A 17,040-nucleotide genomic window follows, 5' to 3' on the forward strand; every position below is an offset into this window, starting at 1 on the left:
GCAGTTTCTTCTTCATCAAGGATTGGCATTTCGTGGGCATGATGAAAGTGAACAATCTAGCAACAAGGGAAACTTCATTGAGTTATTGAAGTGGCTTGCAACAAATAGTGAGGAGGTGAATAAGTATGTCTTGAAGAATGCACCAGGTAATTGCAAATTGACTTCTCACCAGATACAAAATCAGATTATTCAATGTTGTGCAGTACATACTAGAATTCAAATTATTGAACAAGTTGGTGATGATCATTATGCTATTCTAGCTGATGAGTCTAGTGATGTATCACATAAAGAACAACTAGCTCTATGTTTGCGTTTTGTTGATAAAGTAGGAAGGCTAAGTGAGCACTTTCTTGGAGTTGTTCATGTAAGTGACACCACTGCATTGTCACTTAAGGAAGCAATTCAAACTTTACTTGCCAATAATGGTTTGACTATAACTCAAATTCGTGGGCAAGGTTATGATGGGGCTAGTAACATGAGAGGAGAAATTAAAGGACTGAAAACATTGATCATGAAAGAGTCACCTTCTGCCTATTACATCCATTGTTTTGCACATCAACTCCAACTAGTTCTTGTTGCTGTTGCCAAGGGAAATGATGACTGTGTATGATTTTTTGATCGAGTGTCTTTATTGTTGAACATTATTGGAGTTTCTTGTAAGCGTCATGACATGCTTAGAGATGCTAGACTTCATAATATCATGAAACTACTTGAATGTGGTGAGTTACAAACTGGGAGTGGTCTGAATCAAGAGATGGGGTTACCTAGGCCTGGTGATACTAGGTGGGGCTCTCATTACAAAATTGTTCTCAACATTATTGCTATGTACCCCACAATTCGTGATGTAATCATCACTCTTGGACAAGATGCATCACAAAGGAGTGATTGGCCAAAAATCCATACTATTGTTGGAGTGTTCGAGTCATTTGACTTTATTTTCGAGTCATTTGACTTTATTTTCAATGCCCACTTGATGCTTGTCATTCTTGGATACACAAGTGATTTGTCTGATTGTTTGCAAAGAAGAGACCAAGACATTCTTTCTGCAATGGCAATGGTTAGATTGGCAAAAGATAGAATACAAGAACTGAGGTCTAATGGGTGGGATGCATTTCTTCAAAGAGTCACATTATTTTGTAACAAGCATAGCATTCAAGTTCCTACAATGGAGGATAATTATGTGCCTTATGGAAGATCAACACGGTTTGTTCGACCCCAAACAAATGATGATCACTTTAGAAGAGAAGTATTTCTTGGAGTAATTGATCAAATTAGTCAAGAGCTTGAAAATCGGTTTGACGAGATCAATATGGAGTTGCTATCTTGTATGTATGCTTTGAATCCTGCCAACTCATTTGCTGCTTTTGATGCACACAAGGTATGCAAACTTGCTGAGTTCTATCTAGAAGACTTTTCAAGTGCTGACTTGATACACCTTGAACTACAACTTGGTAACTATATTGGTGACATGAGAAAAGATGAGAACTAAGGCCTTGGAAATCTTGTTGATCTCTCAGTTAAGCTTGTTCAAACAGGGAGGCATATAGTTCATAATTTCGTGTACTTACTTCTAAAATTGGTATTGATTCTACCAGTGGCAACGGCAAATGTTGAGAGAGCATTTTCTGCCATGAGTTTAGTCAAAAACAAGTTGAGAAATAAGATGGGTGATAGTCTTTTGGATGATTGCCTGGTCACATACATTGAGCGGGATATTTTCTTTGAGGTGAATGAAGATGACATAATTGATACTTTCATGGCCATGCAGAAGCGTAGGCCGGAAACATAGTCTTCTTTGAACTTCTCAAGGTATGTAGTATGTAGTATGTCTTTGTAGTCTTCTTTCATGCAAAACTGAGAGTTTTAGTGTGTTTGTAAGACCATATTGATCTATTTCTATGTGTTATTGATAATTAGTTAGATCATTCACATGTCAAATTTTTTTTGGAAGCGGCCCGCCCTGTTGTCAAATGCTAGCTCCGCCACTGATCAGGCACATAAATATATTTTAAAATCAAAGTGCGATAGCTACATGAAAACAACACAATAAAAGCATATAGTTAATTCACCTTCATAAGCACAATATTAGAACAAGATATTTATTTCCCTAATCAACTAATGCATGATCAGCCAGGTTCGTCTTCTCCACCTCTGCTTTTAGTTCAATAAGAACCTGTTTTGCACCGACCAACTAGGAAAGTGCCTCCTCCTTTGCCAACACCATCTTAGCAAAGTCTAATTTTAAAAATCTAAGTGCATTCTCCATATTCCTATTTTTCCCGCATCTTGAAATATTCTTCAACGTTGACAACACTTTCTCTAAGCCTATCTCTGTTCTCTTCCTCATACATGCCCTAGAGCTTTGCTAGGCACATCTTCAAAGTCTGTGGACACTCTCGATCAACCCACTCCAGGTAAGAACACTTATGTTCATCCTATAATATAAAACTAAATCAATAACAATTGTAGGGAAAATGTGTTTCTAGCAACATAGAAAGTCACCACATACATATTTTGAAAAACTGAAGAAACACGTTAATTATGACATATCTTCTCAAAAAGATCAATATGCAAATAAATTAATTGCTACTAAGACAACAACCAAATTTAGAAACATCACAAGCTATAATTAAGTGCAACAACACTACAAGTTCTTAGTCATGTACTATAAATAACAAATTGAACATTTTATGAGGAAGCTAAATACAACTGCAACACATAGCGACAGTGTTTGGATGACATCAAATTGATACTAATAGGTGTGCACATGCACAAATTTAATAACATGGAACTAATAGCACTAAGGTCTTCCACTATGTATGCCAAAACCTGTGTTAAGACAACTATTGCTACATTTGGCACCGGTGCCCTGCGCTCTGCCGAGCCGATACCAGAGGAAAAATTCAGGGAACCGGACTCCGAAGCACCTAGTTGCTCCTATGCCGAGTTCCTTCGTACCATAAAGTTTTAGTACTTTACGGCTTGGCTGCTCAGATGTGTGGAGCAAAGTTTGATGTACAAACTACTGAAGCGGTGCCAAATAATTTTCTATTGGCATCATTGATAAGATGGCAATATTTTTAGATGCTAGGTAGAAACTATAACACTGTCTTAATCACATCCATCATAACATAGCACAATGAGAGTGTTTGAATCACATCTAACAAATAATTTGTAACAACGAAAGTGGGGCTAACCTTTTGTGCACATACCAGAAACTTCCTCACACTGTCCACAGATTCAAACACAACTAGCTTCACGCATGGAGATTGATGGTGACAACGAGCAGACATATCTTCAGCCACCCCGCTCTATTCGTAGCAAGTGATGGTCCACACATCCAAGCAGCCAAGAGTAATAAATGACTCAAATCAGCCATGAGGTTAAAACCCTTAATTCCAAATCATAACTTGAGAGAGAGGAGATAGGCATACCTGGGTGGTGAAAGAGTCGTCGTGGGAGGAGGAACCGCTGGAGAGTTCATTGAAGAAGACCATGGCAACCGCGATGGTCGGATGCGAGACGGCGAGAGCAAGGAAGTGATACGTCTCCAACGTATCTATAATTTTTGATTGCTCCATGCTATTATATTATCTATTTTGGATGTTTTATATGGACTAATAAGCATGCACGTGCAACGCACGTCTCAAACAAAACAAGTTAACATGGTATAATACTAAAATAATTTAAAAAAATCAGATCGCTACAAAATATTATCATGTCACTCAGACTGTATTTTCAAAAAGTGTGACATATTTCTGATCCAACACATGTATCATAGTCTATAGTAAAAACATATATTCTGGATCTAATTTTTATTTAGTGAGTTCTTTTAGTCAGTCATTTAAATGTGTCTTATGCACAACCATATGAGCGCGTGTGTAACACATGATCCGGAAACATGTCTCCGCGTAAAATTCACTGTCACAAAATACATGTATTATAATTGTTACAAAAAATATATTTTAAAAACCACAACTAAGCATGTCTTGAAGGTCCATCTTTTGAAGCAATGAAGGTCCATCTATGGATGCGATCAATGATGCTTCGTTCAATGTATGGGATGTTGTTTTGAGCTTCATTCTCTTCGTACTTTAAAATATGCACCAAAATTTGCTTCCTCAGCTGAAAACCATCCTATATATATGCATTATACAACATTGTTATAACAAGTTGCATGTGCAATGTGTATAGAAATAAGCATGGTGTAAATACTCACCTTGGGTATGGGAAAATATAGTTTTCCATCGCACAATGAGTACATGTAATTAAAAACCAAATAACCAGACATGGCACTGCATGTAAGAAATAAACACATAATGTGCGTTGAATGAATCAATTAATATTGTAATGTGTTTAAAAGATTCATACCAGTGTGAGTTCATTGGAGCAATAGGAACTAAGCATTCCCATTTAGAGATATCATCCTTGAATGCAGGGTTTGCAACTTCAAGCGCAAGGTTTAGGTTGTCGGCCATAATATTAAGTACATTATTCCCCAAAGTAGGTATTGGTAACGAATTGAAAATTGAGACAACCTTTTTATTTTGATCCAACACAAACAATAGAAATAGCCCAAACATACACCAAGGCAATAAAATTTGCAATGATGAAATAGTTTAGAAATAAATGGGATATTAATTAAGACCAAATAAAGCATTGTTAGAGATGAAAAATTAAAATCTTACCATATCACATTTTGAGATATGGTAATCATTACTGTCATGCCAGCTATGAAACAACCATCTCAATGTAGTAATTTCCATATTTTCACGATGACTTGAGTCTCGTGCATAGTGGAACATCGAGTAAAATAAGAATGAGAAAATATTAGTGAAATGAGAAAAGAAAGTGTAATACATGATTATAGTAATCGACTAAAATAAGAATGAGAAAATATTAGTGCAATAAGAAAAAAAATGTAATACATGATTATAGTAACTTACACAAAATTTCAGATCCATATAGTGAGATGGAATGTCTCTGAGAAGTTGGACTTCGTGGCGCGCTAGTATACACACAGCCATATTAAAGCAATGGATATCCATGTATTCATCATTGTTCAATATGTTTTTTATGTGTCTCAAATTTAAGCTAATAGGGTACGGATCAGAGCTTTTCACCCATTCGCTCCTGTAAAATCAAAATTCTATCATTATATTGACATCAAAGTAATTTATCAAAATACAAAATGAACTAAAAAATATGGCTTACTCTAGTAGAGCGACATCATCAACCATACCGATGAACAAGCAAAATTCATCTATTAAATCATCATTTGTTGGATTGACAGACGGTGAAAGAATAAATGACTGCGAGATGAGCTCGACTTCTCCTGATGTATTTGATGTTTTGAAATTCTCAGGAGGTCTATCCAGAATCATACATTCCGTGGGATCTGTGTTGTTTTCGTCATCTTCCATGTCTTGATTTCTTATATTATCATCATTCAGTTCCGAGTCCACTAAAATGACAGCTAGTTTTGTTCTAAAATCTGTCATATGTTTCTATTAAAATAGTAATAAGAGTTAAATAGTGATAGAACATAGAATAAGTATAATGATACACAGTGAAATGTACCTGTGTAGGAATGTCAGACAAAATATATCCTGTGAAGTACTCGATAAAATTTATCATCCACATACCACAAGATGACCTGCATGATTACAAAATTTAAATATACTCAATAAATTGTTATCGTTTTTATAGGGAATCATAACAAGCAGTGATGAAAAAACAAAAATCTCACCCACGCAGCATGTGAACCGGACATGCCCTTTGAAATTTGATATTTTTATTTTGTTTGGAAAAAATGCCACACTCACTTACAATGGGTCACTGGCTTATAGTATTATGTAGTACTCCCTCTGTTTCGAAATATAGGTCGCTGGACCATTCCTAGTACACATTTCGCCATGTTACGTATTTAACCAGCGTTCCGAAATTGCCCCCGCGCTCACGCAGACCAGTCACTCCCCACTCGCTCTTGTTCCCCACCGCTCCACTACCCACCGCCCTCTCCCCGTCGCCACCGTGTTGCTCCCTCGTCACCGCTGTCTCCGTCACCACCCTCTTCCTCCCCATGGCCGCCTTGCTCCCCATCACCTACGCCCACTCTCACACCCCGTAGGTCAAAGGTAGAATTTTTATCCGCCGTTGATGGTGCTGCCGGGCGAGGAGGCACTTGATTTGCGTTCGGCGGCGCTGGATCCACGTGCGATACCTACAGCTAAATCAGTGGCTTGGTCTTCATGCCCTGCGCCATGACCAAGTTCTTCTCTAATCATGTTCTCGTCTGAAAGATGGATACCAAATTAGGTTAACTTTGATTAATATGTATAAATCAGTAATGAACATAATTTTGGTCTACTACCTGCAGCTAAATCAGTGGCCTGGTCTTCATGTCGGCCGCCATGATCAAGTTGTTCTATAATAATGTTATTGTCTGAAAGATGAAATACTCAATAAGGTTAACTTTGATTAATATGTATAAATCAATAATGAACATAAATCAGGTAAAATAAAATCATAAGAATATAAAACAACAATCATGTCCAATACCTGCAGCTAAATCAGTGGCCTGGTCTTCATGTCGTGCATCATGACCAAGTTGTTCTCTAATCATGTTATCATCTGCAAGATGGCTTACTGAATAAGGTTAACTTTAATTAAAATGTATAAATCAATTATGAACATTATACCTGAAGGAAGAACATAGGATGGGTACTCTTGTCATGCAGAATCATCCACTGAATATTGGTTTCTGTCATCGGCGGCCCCAATATATGGCATCAAACGATTCCAACCGATCTCCCCACGTGGGAAGAATAGTGGATATGACAAAGGGTTGTAGCACCCATAGTATGCTCTAATATACAGGGGACGCTCTCCTTTCCCGTACACGATAACACTTCTATCAAAGGTTTTTTGTGGGTCACTCCCTTCAAACCATATTGCTGCTACCTGAGAAGTTGTTGGCGCATTGTACCTTCGTTGATCAAGATTGATATTGGTATTTACTGAGATCCTGTATTCATCTAGATTCGGAACATCACCAAGGCATTTAAATACTTGAGCATAAGGGTTATCCTCTAGTATTGCCAGAATCTTCCGTATAGATCTAACCTAAGATTTGGAGACCTCTTAACCCTGTGAAACAAGTTTTCATCTGTATCATAAATATATAGCTGCAAATGTCGAGGGCCATTATCACCAGACTCCAGATCATCAAGAGCGTGGTACAACCCCCCACACGCACGAAATGTATATACGCCGGTTCCTGCTGCGGTGCTGACTCGACAATCAAGGGTGACTCCCAGACTTGTGAATGAGAAGCGGAAGTTGAAATACCGTATATTTTCTCTGAAATATTTAGCATCCTCATCATCTTGACTTACAACTGTTTCAACTCCTCACAAATATCTGGAGTAAATACATCCACTTTCCCCTTTCTGCAGCAAAACGTGGGCCCCTCGTATTGAAATCGCAAAGCTCCACAATGGCGGCAATCACTAACTTTTCTAAGCACATGATGCTTTTTGGGCAGGTTCATGTAAATTCTGTCATGAGCATCATTTTTGGGAGCTCCATCACCTTCCTGTTGCTCCACTCGGTAGGATTGAAAATAAACATCTGGAGCAGAATTGACATTTGCATTAATTAAAGTTTGCCCAGATACCATATTACTAATATTATATTGTACTGGTAACTCATGATAGCAACAATAAACCTGGTTGGGCGAAGATCCTAGCTTCTTCATCATGGTCCACGTCTCCAGTTTTGTCTCCTAGATTCCCGTCTCCCAAGCATCCTATTTGTGAATATTGAATAATAGTGCGTTAGGATAGTAAATGATGCTCATTTGATGTTATGCATACTTGGGAGATGAAACTAAAAATTACATTACACAGACCATCAATGTTTATCGTGTGGACATCGGGCTCCAGTAGTCCATATGCATATTTGGCGTGGTTGTTGGCTGAAAACATTTATTTGGCACAAAAGAGTAAGCAAAAAAGATGGACCCTTTTTATGTACAGGGTGGTAACATAAAAATGTACCATTTTGATTATGAGTGGTTTGACCTGCATCTGGGGACGGTTCCATCCCTGGAGTAATATCATTACATTGGATCGGTAGAGGTTTCTTGCCATAAGAAGGATCTGTACCTGAATCAAAAATAGGATGGCAAAATAGAGAAGAAATAAACACCGTATAATTTAGCACCATTAATAAATCAGACAACTAACCCTTTTTTAGAAGACTCTTCTGGCATACGTAGGTTGTCGATTGTACTGAGTTGGGGGTTCTCATCTAGTGACATTTGTGGGGGTGTCAGTCGTCTTGAATGCCGTTGCATCTGGTACGCATAATTTTTGTGCAACCAATCGGAATCATCGTCCACATTGTCTCTGGTAAAATGAACGGAATTTGGTACTGCACCCCCTGCACTTGTTATGTTCTGCAGTTGTGTGACTGTAGATTGTCCAGTAGCCGGCACTTGCGTTACAATGTGACTGCCATCAAGGACGGCAACAGTATGCTTATTTTCCTCGCTGGTTTGTCGTTGTTGCTTTAATATTTTCTCTCTATTTCATGCATACCGCTCCCTTTCCATACGATTCTTAATCTCATTACTGCCTGAGTAGATGAAGAATAGATCATTATATATAGCAATATATATAATGGGGAATGAAGTTCATCTTCATTACCTTGTGATACACCCAGCTGTGTTTGTGCCCCACTAATCTCAGCAGAGGCAATTTTCTTCTATTTGTAGACCTCACGTCGTCTCTTATTAATCTCATCCTTATTTTGTGCATACCGCTCTCTATCCCTCTGCCTTTTTACTTCTTTAGGGTATGCAATCAATGGAACAATTCAGCGGTTGGGGTACAAAAACCGAAATTGGGTGGTTGTGTAATGCTCATCACCCAAGGATTGGTTGCTTATATCCTGGAATGGGGTGCGCGCCCTGTTGGAACTGGTCGGGGCCATATGAAGTCTTTCAACCCTATGAATGTCAAGAATGTTATCACATAATTGTAACAGAAGGAATACTATCCTAGAATGAGGTTTGTAATGCTATTCATGTAGGTGTATCTCAGAGTGACTTTATGTGTGTTCATATGAATTGGAACTGAGAATTGAACGATCCATATGCAGCTTGATAAGGCATTTAGGTGAGGTCAGTACAATGCTCATTTGACAAGGATTCATGGAACGACGTCAGGTTTAGGTCAGGTACAAACAACATGGATCATGTTAGCATATGGTCATGCCATAAGTCACCAGTTCCTACACTTTCCTTGTTTTTTATAATTTCATTCATTCAATCAAAACAATTGATGGATCACACGAACAGGTTGACAAAGGAGCATGCATTTGCGGAGCAGTTCGTCCGCGCTTCCGTCGTCGGGTGAGCAGTGTGTGGTGATGGTGCAGTATAGTCTGGGCAGAGGCGTTTTCTAGAGTAACAAAGATTTGGCGGCGGCGGCGTGTAAAAGTCTTTCGAACTACAGATCAGAGAAGAGCATGTACCTATGTCGGTGAGGAGCTCCTCGTTGCGGCCATGGCAAGGCGCCTGTGTGGCTGCACCTGCGTTGGGGAACAGCGCGTCGTCTTGGCCGTCGTCGAGTGACTCGGTGAGCTCGTTGTCGCGGCCATCGTCGGGTGCCTCGGCGGCTGCGCAGGGCAGCGACGGGGCATGTAATCTGGACGTCGGGCCTGGATTGATTCCCGATAAGTTAGCTAATTTGTTTCCGCATATGACTGTCCATGTTAATTGGACGTGGGTTGTTATCTTTTTTTAGATTTTCTTTAGAAAAGGAGAAGGATGTGTGTTTACCTGTAGAAGACTCGTGCGGGCGTGGGTCATTTCTACGGGTAGAGTTTTCGTCCGCCCTCATGAAGTTCTCTCGTTTAATAGTAGTGTACATTATTATACTAATTTTATATTATTTTTGGGAATAACTTATTAACCTATAGCCCAATGCGAGTTTCTGTTTTTTCCTCTTTTTTGAGTTTCATAGAAAAGGAATATCAAACGAAGTCCAAACGGAACAAAACTTCCGCGATGATTTTTCTTGGACCAAAAGACACCTACATGATTTGGATTCCAAGTCAGAAGACCCTCGAGGAGGCTGCAACCCAGGGGGTGATGTCTACTACACAACCTTCTTCTTGTAGACGTTGTTGGGCCTCCAAGTGCACAGGTTTGTAGGATAGTAGAAAATTTCCCTCAAGTGGATGACCTAAGGTTTATCAATCCGTGGGAGGCGTAGGATGAAGATGGTCTCTCTCAAACAACCCTACAACCAAATAACAAAGAGTCTCTTGTGTCCCCGACACACCCAATACAATGGTAAATTGTATAGGTGCACTAGTTCGGCGAAGATATGGTGATACAAGTGCAATATGGATGATAGATATAGGTTTTTATAATCTGAAATTATAAAAACAGCAAGGTAACTAATGATAAAAGTGAGCATAAACGGTATTGCAATGCTAGGAAACAAGGCTTAGGGTTCATACTTTCACTAGTGCAAGTTCTCTCAACAATAATAACATAATGGGATCATATAACTATCCCTCAACATGCAACAAAGAGTCACTCCAAAGTCACTAATAGCGGAGAACAAACGAAGAGATTATGGTAGGGTACGAAACCACCTCAAAGTTATCATTTCTGGTCGATCTATTCAAGAGTCTGTAGTAAAATAACACGAAGCTATTCTTTCCATTCGATCTATCCTAGAGTTCGTAATAGAATAACACCTTAAGACACAAATCAACCAAAACCCTAATGTCACCTAGATACTCCAATGCCACCTCAAGTATCCGTGGGTATGATTATACGATACGCATCACACAATCTCAGATTCATCTATTCAACCGAGACAAAGAACTTCAAAGAGTGCCCCAAAGTTTCTACCGGAGAGTCAAGACGAAAACGTGTGCCAACCCCTATGTAAGGGCATATTTATCCCTGAGGTGTTTTGGTGATTGATGACAATGCTTTTGCGGACTAATCGTGTGCCTTGAGTATTTCAGACATTTCATCACTGGGCACAAGACGGTTTGGTGCCCCTCGAAGACTATTGAAGACAACGTTTCTCTACGTTTATTTTTGGTGGTTTTGAGTCATAGGAAAGCTGTACTATTAATAGGGGGTCCATTTCGGAAAGGTTTGGGTGGAATCATCACGTACACGTCTACTCCTTTTGCACCTCCCTTCCTTTGGCACTTTGGAGCATCCTCTGTTTTTCTCGTCTATGCAACTTGTCTTGGCTGTTGAGCTTGGGCATGCGGTAGTACTGCTCCTAGGAGCGGTAGTACTGCAGGCCCTTACGGTAGTACCGGACCATGGTGCGGTAGTACCGCAAGAGCCCATGGTAGTACCGGTCCTCAGGAGCTGTAGTACCATGGCCCCCAGGCCAAGTACTGATGCACAGCAGTAGTAGGGGCGGATGTAATTTTTTACATCTGCACCCTACGCGGTAGTACCGTGCCCGGTGCGCGGTAGTACCGTCCGTCCTGGCCTGATGATGTCTACTACACAACCTTCTTCTTGTAGACATTGTTGGGCCTCCAAGTGCAGAGGTTTGTAGGACAGTAGCAAATTTCCCTCAAGTGGATGACCTAAGGTTTATCAATCCGTAGGAGGCGTAGGATGAAGATGGTCTCTCTCAAGCAACCCTGCAACCAAATAACAAAGAGTCTCTTGTGTCCCCAACACACCCAATACAATGGTAAATTGTATAGGTGCACTAGTTCGGCGAAGAGATGGTGATACAAGTGGTATATGGATAGTAGATATGAGTATTTGTAATCTGAAATAATAAAAACAGCAAGGTAGAAAGTGATAAAAGTGAGCGTAAACGGTATTGCAATGATAGGAAATAGGGCCTAGGGTTCATACTTTCGCTAGTGTAAGTTCCCTCAACAATACTAACATAATTGGATCACATAACTATCCCTCAACATGCAACAAAGAGTCACTCCAAAGTCACTAATAGCGGAGAACGAACGAAGAGATTATGGTAGGGTACGAAACCACCTCAAAGTTATTCTTTCCAATCAATCCGTTGGGCTATTCCTATAAGTGTCACAAATATCCCTAGAGTTCGTACTAGAATAACACCTTAAGACACAAATCAACCAAAACCCTAATGTCACCTAGATACTCCAATGTCACCTCAAGTATCCGTGGGTATGATTATACGATATGCATCACACAATCTCAGATTCATCTATTCAACCAACACAAAGGACCTCAAAGAGTGCCCCAAAGTTCTACCGGAGAATCACGACGAAAACGTGTGCCAAACCCTATGCATAGGTTCATGGGCGGAACCCGCAAGTTGGTCACCAAAACACACATCAAGTGGCACGTGGTATCCCATTGTCACCACAGATATCCACGGCAAGACATACATCAAGTGTTCTCAAATCTTTAAAGACTCAATCCGATAAGATTACTTCAAAGGGGAAACTCAATTCATTACAAGAGAGAAGAGGGGGGAAGAAACATCATAGGATCCAAATATAATAGCAAAGCTCACGATACATCAAGATCGTATCATCTCAAGAACATGAGAGAGAGATCAAACACATAGCTACTGGTACATACCCTTAGCCCCGAGGGAGAACTACTCCCTCCTCGTCATGGGGAGCGCCGGGATGATGAAGATGGCCACCGGAGAAGGATTGCCCCCTCCGGCAGGGTGCCGGAACGGGTCTAGATTGGTTTTTGGTGGCTACGAAGGCTTCTGGCGGCGGAACTCCCGATCTATGTTGCATTCTGGAAGTTTTAGGTCACGTAGGTATATATGGGTGCAGGAGGTATGTTAGGGGAGCCACGAGGGCCCCATGAGGCAGGGGGGGGTTCGCCCCCACCCTCGTGGGCAGCTCTCGTATCTTCTGACGTGGGGTCCAAGTCCATCAGGTGTGTTTCCTTCCAAAAATAACTTCTCGAGTTGATTTCGTTCCGTTTCGACTCCGTCTGATATTCCTTTTCTTCAAAACACTAAAATAGGCATAACACAGCAAATCTGGGCTGGGCCTCCGGTTAATAGGTTAGTCCCAAAAAATAATATAAAAGTGGATAATAAAGCCCATTATTGCCTAAAACAGTAGATAATATAGCATGGAGCAATCAAAAATTATAGATACGTTGGAGACGTATCAAGCATCCCCAAGCTTAATTCCTGCTCGTCCACGAGTAGGTAAATGATAAAAACAGAATTTTTGATGCGGAGTGCTACTTGGCATAATTTCAATGTAATTCTTCTTAATTGTGGCATGAATATTTAGATCCATAAGATTCAAGACAAAAGTTTAATATTGACATAAAAATGATAATACTTCAAGCATACTAACAAAGTAATCATGTCTTCTCAAAATAACATGGCCAAAGAAAGCTATCCCTACAAAATCATACAGTCTGGCTATGCTCTATCTTCACCACATAAAATATTTAAATCATGCACAACCCCGATGACAAGCCAAGCAATTGTTTCATACTTTTAATGTTCTCAAACTTTTTCAATATTCACGCAATACATGAGCGTGAGCCATGGACATAGCACTATAGGTGGAATAGAATGGTGGTTGTGGAGAAGACAAAAAGGGAGAAGATAGTCTCACATCAACTAGGCGTATCAACGGGCTATGGAGATGCCCATCAATAGATATCAATGTGAGTGAGTAGGGATTGCCATGCAATGGATGCACTAGAGCTATAAGTGTATGAAAGCTCAAAAAGAAACTAAGTGGGTGTGCATCCAACTTGCTTGCTCACGAAGACCTAGGGCATTTTGAGGAAGCCCATCATTGGAATATACAAGCCAAGTTCTATAATGAAAGATTCCCACTAGTATATGAAAGTGACAACATAGGAGACTCTCTATCATGAAGATCATGGTGCTACTTTGAAGCACAAGTGTGGTAAAAGGATAGTAGCATTGTCCCTTCTCTCTTTTTCTCTCATTTTTTTATTTTTTTTATTTTCTTATTTGGGCCTTCTCTTTTTTATGGCCTCTTTTCTATTTTTTTATTTGGGCTTCTTTGGCCTCTTTTATTTTTTTATTTTTTTCCGGAGTCTCATCCCGACTTGTGGGGGAATCATGGTCTCCATCATCCTTTCCTCACTGGGACAATGCTCTAATAATGATGATCATGACACTTTTATTTTCTTACAACTCAAGAATTACAACTCGATACTTAGGACAAGATATGACTCTATATGAATGCCTCCGGTGGTGTACCGGGATATTGAATGATGCATGAGTGACAAGTATGAAATAATTATGAACTGTGGCTTTGCCACAAATACTATGTCAACTACATGATCATGCTAAGCAATATGACAATGATGGAGTGTGTCATAAACGGAACGGTGGAAATTTGCATGGCAATATATCTCGGAATGGCTATGGGAATGCCATAATAGGTAGGTATGGTGGCTGTTTTGAGGAAGGTATATGGTGGGTGTATGATACCGGTGAAAGGTGCGCGGTATTAGATAGGCTAGCAAAGGTGGAAGGGTGAGAGTGCATATAATCCATGGACTCAACATTAGTCATAAAGAACTCATATACTTATTGCAAAAATCTACAAGTTATCAAAGCAAAGTACTACGCGCATGCTCCTAGGGGGATGGATTGGTAGGAAAAGACCATCGTTCGTCCCCGACCGCCACTCATAAGGAGGACAATCAATAAATAAATCATGCTACGACTTCATCACATAACGGTTCACCATACGTGCATGCTACGGGAATCACAAACTTCAACACAAGTATTTCTCAAATTCACAACTACTCAACTAGCATGACTTTAATATCACCATCTCCATATCTCAAAACAATCATCAAGCATCAAACTTCTCTTAGTATCCAATACTCTATATGAAAGTTTTTACTAATCTTGTATACCTAGCATATTAGGATTTTAAGCAAATTACCATGCTATTTAAGACTCTCAAAATAATCTAAGTGAAGCATGAGAGTTCATCTATTTCTTCAAAATAAAACTACCATCATGCTCTAAAAGATATAAGTGAAGCACTAGAGCAAATGACAAGCTACTCCGAAAGATATAAGTGAAGATCAATGAGTAGTCGAATAATTATGCAACTATGTGAAGACTCTCTAACATTTAATAATTTCAGATCTTGGCATTCTATTCAAACAGAAAGCAAAGCAAAAGAAAATGACATTCTAAGAATAGCAAACATCATGTGAAGAAGCAAAAACTTAGGATCAACCGAAACTAACCGATAGTTGTTGAAGAAGAAAGGTGGGATGCCAACCGGGGCATCCCCAAGCTTAGATGCTTGAGACTTCTTGAAATATTATCTTGGGATGCCTTGGGAATCCCCAAGCTTGAGCTTTTGTGTCTCCTTAATTCCTCTCATATCACGGTCTCCCTAAATCTCAAAAGCTTCATCCACACAAAACTCAATAAGGACTCGTGAGATAAGTTAGTATAAACCATTGCAAAAAACCTTATCATACTCTACTATAGTAAATCACTAAAATTATTATTCAACATTGAATACTAAATTCCTCTGCATATTTAATAGTCCTATCCTCAAATATAATCATTAAAGAAGCAAACATATGCAAACAATGCAAACATAACAGCAATCTGCCTAAACAGGATAGTCTGTAAAGAATGCAGAAACATCCATACTTCCCTAGATCCAAAAATTATGAAAGAAAATTCCCACTGTAGTAAATTTATCAGAGCTTAATATGCAAAAGGTTTTAACATTTTATCACATTCTGACTTTTCTAGGGAATTATTGCAACAGCGGTAAACTTTCTGTTTTCAAACAGCAACATGTATAGTTGTAACATAGGCATAGTAAAGGCTATCACTGCCACTTTTATTGAAATAAAAGATGCAAAACAATTTTCTAAATAACAGCAAGCAAATCTTAACAAAATAAATTGACGCTCCAAGCAAAACACATACCATGTGGTAAATAAAATATAGCTCCAAGTAAAGTTACCGATGAACGGAGACGAAAGAGGGGATGCCTTCCGGGGCATCCCCAAGCTTAGGCTCTTGGTTATCTTTGAATATTACCCTGGGGTGCCTTGGGCATCCCCAAGATTAGGTTCTTGCCACTCCTAATTCCATATTCCATCGAATCTTTACCCAAAACTTGAAAACTTCACAACACAAAACTTAACAGAAAACTCGTAAGCTCCGTTAGTATAAGAAAATAAATCACCACTTCAAGGTACTGTAATGAACTCATTATTTATTTATATTGGTGTTAGACCTACTGTATTCCAACTTATCTATGGTTTATAAACTATTTTACTAGCCATAGATTCATCAAAATAAGTAAACAACACATGAAAAAAAGAATCTGTCAAAAATAGAACAGTCCGTAGTAATCTGGATCAAACGTATACTTCTGGAACTCATAAAATTATCAAATAAATTGATGGACCTGAGTAATTTATCTATTAATCATCTGAAAAAATAATTAACTAAATAGCACTCTCCAAATAAAAATGGCAGCAATTCTCGTGAGCGCTAAAGTTTCTGTTTTTTACAGCATGATCGCAAAGACTTTCCCCAAGTCTTCCCAACGGTTCTACTTGGCACAAACACTAATTAAACACATAAAACCACATCTAAACATAGGCTAGATGGATTATTTATTACTAAACAGAACCAAAAAGCAAGAAACAAAAATAAAATTGGGTTGCCTCCCAACAAGCGCTTATCGTTTAATGCCCCTAGCTAGGCATGATGATTTCAATGATGCTCACATAAAAGATAAGAATTGAAACATAAAGAGAGCATCATGAAGAATATGACTAGCACATTTAAGTCTAACATCCTTCCTATGCATAGGGATTTTGTGAGCAAACAACTTGTGGGGACAAGAATCAACTTGCATATGAAGGTAAAACAAGCATAACTTCAAAATTTTAAGCACGTACAGAGGAAACTTGATATTATTGCAATTCCTACAAGCATATGTTCCTCCCTCATAATAATTTTCAGTAGCATCATG

The sequence above is a fragment of the Triticum urartu genome, chromosome 3, assembly GCF_003073215.2.
Source record: "Triticum urartu cultivar G1812 chromosome 3, Tu2.1, whole genome shotgun sequence".
In the NCBI taxonomy this organism is placed as follows: Eukaryota; Viridiplantae; Streptophyta; class Magnoliopsida; order Poales; family Poaceae; genus Triticum; species Triticum urartu.